The sequence below is a fragment of the Thamnophis sirtalis genome, unplaced genomic scaffold, assembly GCF_051295495.1.
Source record: "Thamnophis sirtalis isolate CommonGarterSnake01/CBP01778 unplaced genomic scaffold, rThaSir2_p1.2 scaffold_2, whole genome shotgun sequence".
Classification (NCBI taxonomy): domain Eukaryota; kingdom Metazoa; phylum Chordata; class Lepidosauria; order Squamata; family Natricidae; genus Thamnophis; species Thamnophis sirtalis.
The window spans coordinates 125,174,043-125,183,704 of NW_028261382.1; positions in this window are offsets into that span (position 1 = coordinate 125,174,043).

The following is a 9,662-nucleotide window of genomic DNA, read 5'->3' on the forward strand; positions in this document are numbered from 1 at the left end:
GGCAGAATATCCCCCCTCAAACCCATTTTTCCAGTGTTTTGCTAATGGAAAGATGAATTTTGCTCAACCATTTAAAATAGCCCAGAGTAGAAACCTAATGCCATGTAGATCAGTGTTACATTTATTATAAAGCTATAGAAACAGAGACGCTTCCAAGTTTGAGAATGCTTCCTTCTGTCTCCCTTTATCCTCCTGTGAACTTAGGTAAGAGCTTGTCTGAGACATTTACTCACATTGCATTCTGTAACAGAGCTATGTTGATTTGGCAACAAGCAAATTTTAGTGGGACAATCTTGGAGACTTCCAGGAATTGTACAAGAGGGGAAGTTTCTAAGTTACTGAGTACTTACCTTTGGAGTACACCTTTGAAGAAACGTATTATGGAATCAAGTGGAGAATCTCTAGTGTTGGGTTAGCACTGACTCACAGCAAAGCTTACATATGTGTTGATGGGGTACAACATGGGGATGCCTAAACATGCCAGTATCCTGGGAAAATAGAATAGGTTAAGTAGACATCTCAAACATGCGGCCCACGGGCCGGATCTGGCTTGCTATAGGCCCAGGGTTGTCCCATGGGGCCATCCTGGAGACAGCAAGGGACTGGCCTGTGCTGACCCAGTCCTGACCACACCCACCCAGTCAGCCACAATGCCCCCCCAAGGGCAAACAGAATACTGATACGGCCCACAATGGGATTGAGCTTGATACCCATAGGTTAAGGCTATAAAGCAGGAGACTGTAAATTCAAATCCCACATTCACCTTGAAATCCAGTTGGGTAATTTGTGGCCACTCACTAGCAGCCCAACCCTTCTCAGAGGTTTGTTGTTGTTGTGGGGAAAATAGGAGGAGGAAGATGTGCTGTATATGTTTGCCACTTGGTTGGTTTGTAAAAATAAAAGCAGGATACAAATAAGTAAGTAAATATACATCAGTGGCATTTAGGCATCTTTAATATACCCATTATGTAGAAGAAATTAAAAGTCATAAGATGTAGTTCATAGAAATATAAGAATTAGAGCATCATTCTTTTCTTGCAGCAAGAATAGATGTTTGGCAACACACCTTTTGGAAAAGAATGCTAGTGAGCAATGTGTATTCATATGTTTAGATCAGGGAACAATAAATGTGTTCCATTTATTCCCAGGAAATCCTTGCCATTATTCTCCAATGATGCATGCTGTGTCCTCCATTCCTTCTGAAGACATTTTAAGGCCTTCGCAAAATATATTTCCATCTATTAGCTGTTTGGGACATTTAGCTGATTTTTATATTAGCTGTATGATGCAAATGGGGGAATCCAGGACAAGAAATACCTAGGACCTGACTACATCAAGCACTTCTATGCTGACTTTCTTGGCAGTTTAAAAATGTGCTTGAAACATAAGTTTTGATAAATTTAAGTTTAACCAGATTTTTGTGTATCTATCATGTTTTCCCCAAAATAAGACGGTGTCTTCAGGGTTCTTTTGACCCCTGAAATAAGCTCTTGGCCTTATTTATGGGGAGGTCTTGTTATTTTTGAGGTGTAGGAGGAGCATGGTCTCATCATGGCTGCTGCTGTGTTGCAATATTTTCAGGGAGGGCTTATTTTTGGGGGGGGGCTTATTTTAGCTCATGAGCTCAAAAGCCATTTGGCTTATTATCCAGGGAGGTCTTATTTTCAGGGAAACAGGGTATGCATAAATAGGCCATAGAATTAACCTGTTCTTTTACATTATTTTTTGTAATAGATGATTAGTGAAGACAAAGTTTCTAGTATAATCATGCATGAAATATTCTGTATACTGTACTTGCATAGGTAAAAGACTATTCCACAAAGACAAGAGCATTGTATAATGTTCCAATATCGGTCCCAGACCTTTTTTTTCCATACTGTCTCTGCAGCTGCACCTGGTAAAATTATGTGGAAGATCTTTCTCCAATTAAAGCAAACAGTGGTAGGCTAGATGAATGAATCACCTGATACAATAATGTAAAGCAGCTTATGTAGCACAGCATGAATCAACCCAAGTCAAAACGATGATAGCTAGAAGGAACTATCCATGCTCAGTGCTAAATACTGATCCCATACACCAGAATTCCCCAACTCGGACACTTCCCAGATGTGGGAGGCTCATGTCAGCAGTACATTCTGGAAGCTGAAATCCACTTATCTGCAGTGCACCCGGGCTGGAGATGGTTGCCATATGCTAATAAGAAACAGCCATAGACTTAGGTGCTGGTTCTTAATGAAAAGATGTGTTACTATTCAGTCAAAATTAAATATTTTTAAGGCCAACCGATTCCTATGGTAAAAATAAACATTTAATCAAGAAAATAAACTTGTTTCCAAGGCTTTACATTGGTTGGATTGTGACTTTCCCCCCTTTCTTTTAAAGAAATGAAGCATATCAATTTACCTACCTGGAGGAAAAAAAGAGATGCCAAGGTAAAAATGAATTCCTCTAGGATCTTTTGTTAAGGCCAAATGCAAAAACTAGAAGTGGCTTCCAGGTTTTGTGCTAAGAAAACCAAGTAATGTCTCCATGAGTATAGAAAATTTTGTAAAAAAATATGTTAAGTTTTTACTGAATGTAAGAATTCTGAAATGAGATGGTCACCTCTACCTGATCTTCTGATCTGTACATTTTCCCTTTTAGATTTTTTTCATCCAACTTTTGGAATATACTAAAACTGAAAAATAAAATCTTTATACAGCATGCATTAATATTTCCTCGCTACCAGAAGAGGGAGCAAGATTTGAGCACCAGGTTTAGGATGTCCAGAGGGCTCTGGGAAGGGTTTGAAAGCTATGGGTTGCTTAGCTGTGGTCTATAGGGAGTGTATTGCATAATATACTTCCTATAGAACACAACAAACATAATACAAAGTGTTTGGATATGTTTTTGCACTTTGTATTTTTTTTAGAGAATTGTTATAAAAAAATTCATTTCCAAGGAAACATTGCTATTGTCCTTAACTTACTGATCCTAAGGAATCTGTTTTGACCAATAATTTCCAGGATTGAAAGTCATTTACTTTCCTCCTCTTTTAGATATGGCCAATTTCTAATACCAACTCATCCTTGTCTGCATTTCTGCTGGGTTTGCCTCTTAGACCCTGAAATATTTATGAAGGTATATCAAGAGAGGATGTGTACCCATCCTATCCATTCAACAAATTAAGTTTTGTGCTAAGCTTACTATGTTTAGTAACAGGAAAGGCAATGTTTTATGTTTGTTTATATATGTATGTAGATAGATAGATAGATGATAGATAGATAGATAGATAGATAGATAGATAGATAGATAGATGATAGATAGATAGATGGAAAGATAGATAGATATTCCTGGATATAGGTTTTTTCCTTTAAAAAAAACCCTCATTTTGGTAGTAACAAAGATAAGATAAGAAGTCTTATCACGATTGTGATTTTTTAAAAGTTTGTTTTGTTTTTTAGATTCAATGTATGGAGACCACCCTAATTTCAGTGTATTGGCACAGTCAAAAGATTTACAATAGAAATTTCCTTAAATGACACAAAAACAATATTCTTGTTCAGTATTTGATCCAATTTTTCGCAATTCATCTGGAATTCACATGCAGACACTTAATTGAATTGTGCAGACTTAGATAACGAAGCAAAAGTTGCCAAACTCTAAACTACTAAAAAAAACCATAAGGGGAAGAAGAGATGATGCTATTTAATTATTTCACTCAAGATAAGATTGATCTTCGTCTAGGCAGGGACACATTCCTAACAATTAGTCTTTTGTATGATAAACAGGCTGAGGTTATAGAATGATTCAGAAGCAATGCTGTTTTTCTGCCTATCTGGATGTCTGCTTTTGATTTAAAAAGCAGTTCCCTATGTTAAAAATTCTGATAAAGTAATAAGATGGTATGAAGGTCGAATTATTTCTAAAATTTAAGGATCATGTTCCATTGAAACCAAATGTAATATTGGAGGCACACCTAGAAAACATTCAGCTGTTGATTCTGGATGCTCAGATATGAACCTATGAGTCAGTATGCACTGACATGCATAAGATATAACAATTCCATGTGATGTTCTTAATGTTCTACTTGGCACTTTGGAGGCTGAAACCAAATAATTTGATTATTACAACAGTAGTAGGGGAGAAGTTAGTATAGGGTTTTTATTGATTTAAAATGCTTTCCAAGATTAAATGAAATGGAATATACTGTACAGGAGTAGCCACAGTGGCTCAGTGATTAGAGTGAAGTACTGCAGGGTACTTCTACTGACTGCCAGCTACCTGCAATTTGGCAGTTCAAATCTCAAGGCTCAAGGTTGACTCAGCCTTCCATCCTTCCAAGGTCAGTAAAATGAGGACCCACATTGTTGGGGGCAATAGGCTGACTCTGTAAACCGCTTAGAGGGGGCTGTAAAGCACTGTGAAGAAGTATATAAGTCTAAGTGTTTATTGCTATTGCTAAGTGCTATAGTTTGAGAAACCAGAAATTATATCTTATCAAAATCACCATTTGGGTAGACAATTTGAATTTAAGGTCTTCACATTTTAGATATGAAGACTTTGATCTAGAATAGACCATTCAAAACTCTACTCTTTGCCTCTTGTACAGATTTCTAATGAAATGGAGATTATAGATTTTTAGGTATGTCCTGATCCTATAGATCTTTTTAAGAAGATAACAGATCATTCTTGTATTCTGTCTAGGGACTATTCCTTTCTTATATATTATGAGGGATGCCTGAGCTCTGTTGGAAAGCATGTGGCACATTCGGTAGCGCTACGAAGAACATAGATGAAATCCTCCTGTGCAGCTTATTAAAATAAAACTCATTAAAGAGCACAGCATTCAATATACATAAAGCATACCTATCATGGCTGCCATTCTGCTAAGCTATACATCCCAAGCTGACAGCCTGATATCAGAAACACAGGGGAGGGATCTCAGAGGAATTGAAACCAAGAAGTACCATCCTATGAGAAGCACCATCCATCTCAAGGTCACTCCAAAAGAATGCGGAGCCAGAAAGCACACAAAGACAGGACCATTTCCCAAAACAATTTGTTGACACCTGATTGGACCTTGATTGATAACCATGGGGTTGGCTGGAAACAAGGAAAGTTAATTGTATCTTTTGTATGTGAAAATCTCAGATCCAACTTTGCTTCTTCTGTAACCACTTGGTAAAGTATGCTTTTGGCTAATCATGAGCCAGGAATTTTTCTTTCCTAACTGATCAAGTTGAAACGGTTGACAATACCTATGAGGCTGGCCCTACCATTAAGTAAGAGTGGCCTCATGCTGTAGTTATTTAATTTATTGTTATTACAATTACTGCTGACATATGTTTACTTTCAGAGAGAAAAAATTTGGAATCTTCTGTCTCATCATTCCAGAATTATTTGCTCAGCTTTGAACATTATGTATGTTCTTCAGGGTGGGAGAAATGGGTTGGATAGATCGGAGGGAGCTAAATTGCTATGGTTGTTCCTTCTTAGGCAGCCAAATTGCTTGGCCATGTTCTGTGAGGAAATGATGTAGACAAACCACTTTACTTGCCAGTCATATTAATGCATTCATTCTAAGTGCCAAGACTTCAAGAAAGAGGTTTAATTTACCCAAGATTATTATTATGCATTGCAATGTTTCAGTACATTTCACATACTTATGTATGTGAAACATACATAATACTGTATGTGCTGCTGAATTATTTTCAGAAATGAAGAATATTTCTTTCTCCATAAGGACAAGAATCATACTTCCTTTGATGAAAATTTGCAGAAAAATGCTCAATCCAAGAATCCCCCACCCTTATTCCAGGAAAGCAACTCTACTATCTCACTATACTTGCACCTCCAAATTGAATACTTCTAGAATTACTGAGCTGTATTCAGGAATGAAATAGTATCCAAAATTCTTGAAAACTGGGATGGTTGCATTTGAGATTTTAAAGAAGTAGATAATAAGAGTATTATTTCCTGAGGTTGGCCAAAGAGATGGAGCAGTGTGTTGAACTAAGAGGTTTTCAGACATACCAGAAGGGCTATTATCTGACCTAGCTTGACACAGCATGCAGAACATAATTGTCCACCCATCCTCTTTTCTCCAAATCAAAGGGATTCTCCCTTTTAAGGCAGTCAAAAGCAATGGTTTCAGAAATATGTGTGTAACCTGAGGGAAGAGACAGGTGGCTCCACACTGTATGATCTCTGGCATGTCTCTATGGGTGTGACAGAATGCCACGTGGTCCAGAGAAAGCAAGACAACCAAGTTTTTGAGACGCTTTCATCCTCACATAAACACCATCCGTATTGATTGCATAACAGGAAACTCCCTTTGATGCAGAGTTTGTTAGAAATAACATTTTAAAAAGCAGTGTTGACTTTTTGATTTGATTTTTTTTTAAAAAGCAAGCTTCTAGTCCTGACTTTCGCAAATATAGACTGTGTGAGCTATGCTACCTGAATGTAAGAAACTGAAAAGATTCCAGTATGTTTGACAGAAACCCTTTTTCCATTCCTTTCTTTTCATTCTCACATAAAGACAGATGACTTGGAAACGTTGGTCCCCAGTTAGAGTGCCATTAAATGGGAAATTGATTTTTAATCCTATATCCGGTGATAAAAGAAAACTCACTGCCATTTTAGCTGTCCAGAACTTTAAAAAAATACATTTCAGTCTGGGAACAACACAACACTCTCTTTCTGGTCTTGGTGATTGATAATTCAGTGCATTTTCAGAAAATTACTTCTATCTTTTTCAATAACCTCCCCAAGTTTGAAAAACGAGGTAGAATATCAGAACAGATATTTTTTTTAAAAAAACTTAAAAGTCCACCCACTGCTTTAGAATTGCTGAACTCTAAAGAAATTAAAAGTGAATTAAACTACAAAAATGCAAAAATGTGAATTCTGCATGAAAGATACTTTAGTTGATTTCTGTTGAACTCAGTATTTGTGCTAATAAAAACGTTTCTTTTGTTTTTCTTCTCCTTTCTAAGTAAATTTCCCTTAGATTTGAGTGACCTATTAGTACCATTATTATATTGGATTCTGTCTCTAAACTTTAAAATCTAAGGGAGTTACTGAGTCCATTATTACAGATGCATTATTACAGATACAGATGCTGACAAGTTAACTGAAATTAGTTAGTCCAAATGACTATATTTCAAGTTCTTTTTAACTGATAACACCTTGGTTTTGTTGACAGATTGTATTAAGTCACAAATGAGATTTTATTTGGATTTGGATTAATACCTTAAGATGGTGACCCATCCATTTGCATCTTGTTCAACTTGAGAGACCGCCTGCTCCCAATTACCTCCCAAAGACCCATCAGATCCCACAGATTAGGCCTCCTCCGGATTCCATCTACTGGCCAATGTCGATTGGCGACCACCTGGAGGAGGGCCTTCTCTGTGGCTGCTCCAGCCCTTTGGAACGAACTCCCCGCGGAGATCCAGACCCTCACCTCCCTTCAGGCTTTTTGTAAAGCCGTTAAAACCTGGCTGTTCCGACAGGCCTGGGGTTGATGAGTTCCCTGCCCCGCTCGAATTGTGTGACTGTTGATTGTTTTTAAATTTTCTCTGTATCCTTTTTGTTGTTTTTGCCTTGTCTGTATTACCCCCCTCCCCCGGGTTTGTTAGCCGACCTGAGTCCCTCCGGGAATAGGGCGGCATATAAATGAAATAAACCTATAACCTAATATAAGGTGTGAACCTAGTTTGTGGCATCTAGTAGCTTGTACTACTCAATTAACTTACTTATAGAATGGCAGCACAGTCCTCTATTCATAAATATTTGATATCAAAGTTTAGGATAAATTCTTTGCACATTTTTGCTGTGATAATATTTTCCTATTAATATTTTCACCACTGTGTGGTAGCACAGTGGTTAGAATACAGCATTGCAGGCTAATTCTGCTGACTGCCAGAGTTCGATTCTCACTGGCTCAAGGTTGACTCAGCCTTCCATCCTTCTGAGGTCAGTAAAATGAGGACCCAGATTGTTGGGGGCAATATGCTGACTCTGTAAACCGCTTAGAGAGGACTGTAAAACATTGTGAAATGGTATATAAGTCTAAGAGCTATTGCTATTGCTAATAATTCTACTTGTATATAATCCATAGGAAGTGCAAAATTTGAGCAAAATGTATTGACTAGTTTCTTCCAAAGAAACATTATAGCTTCAGCCTTTCCTTGGTCCTTTAATCAATTAATTTATATGTCCATTGATCAATAGATAGATTCTAAATTTAGTATTTATTTTATTTATTACAGGTAAATTTATGCAACATCATGTGATCCCCAGGGGCAAAAAAATGAAATATGTAATGTAATAAATAACATGATATGCTATGGTGATAAATTCCATTTTAATTTCCATAAATAACATAATATATAATAGTGTCATCTATAGCAGTGGTTCCCAAACTTGGCAACTTTAAGACTTGTGGACTTAGAGCTGGCTGGAGAATTCTGGGAGTTGAAGTCCACAAGTCTTAAAGTTGCCAAGTTTGGGAACCACTGATCTATAGTACACCCTAAATATATAATTATCACTTCCTTAATCCCCAAATGCCTGCTTAAACACATTTCTACCAACTTTCTCAATATTAATTGTGAGGATGTACTTCTCTGTAAGTTTGCCCTGACAGAAAATGCTCTGTATAATTAGTGGTACATTTTAATTGGAAGATTTAGGCCACTCTTTATGATTTCAAAAATTTATTTATTCAGATATAATCATTTGGTTAGCCAATCATAATTCAAAGATCATGTTATGCCATCAACCCAAAGAAGATGCAGCTTTGAGTTCCATTTTTTTTGTATTTGGCACAGATCAGAAAGAAGGGTTTTTATGTAGGTTTCCATTTTTTGCTTCCTCTTTCTCTCCTCCAGAAGGTATACAGGAATTTTGTGTTTAATTTTGAAGTATTACAGTATCTCTGGTGAATTCTCAGCCATTATCCTTCTTTCTTCTCTCTTTTATGTATCACCGTTGACTTGATCCAATAAAAGTATCATACCTCATACATCACGCTCTGTAAGACAGAGCACACACACACCTCACCAGCTTCTCCTGGTACCAAATAGCTCTTTTATCAGCTTCACAAAATTTCCGTGCCCACTTCAGAGCTTTTTTTGAGGCAGGATCACCACTGACGTTTCTGCCTGGTGACAGAAGTCAAATGCTTCCTGCTTTAATGTTTATTCAGTTAAACATTTTGCATTCCTGAAGAGATACCAGGCTGTCATTAATGGATTGTTGGCTTTCTGCCAGGAGCTAATAGTTTTGGGGGGTTGGATTGATGGTGTGTGGTGGAATTTTTTTTTGTATGTGGGGGGGGGGGGGGAGAGAGGTTTCTTGCAACACAGCAGCTGCATTTATATAGCCATTTGGAGGCTTCCTTCCCTGGTTATTTGTCAGAACAGTTGAGATACGCTGGGACATTGCCCCAGTGTTTAAAACAAGCCTTTGCAACTTGAAGTTGTCTTGCTCTACTACAACTATGCTATAACTATACTATAACTATAATTCCTAAAATTAGCATTCAGTGGCCTGGGAGATAAAATTGAATAGTCTAGAGATCATTCTTTTGGAGGAAGTTGCTTTAGAACAATTTCCATTGTTTTCCCTAAAAAGTTAGAGTTGGAACAAGTAGCCTTTATTGACTAAGGCCT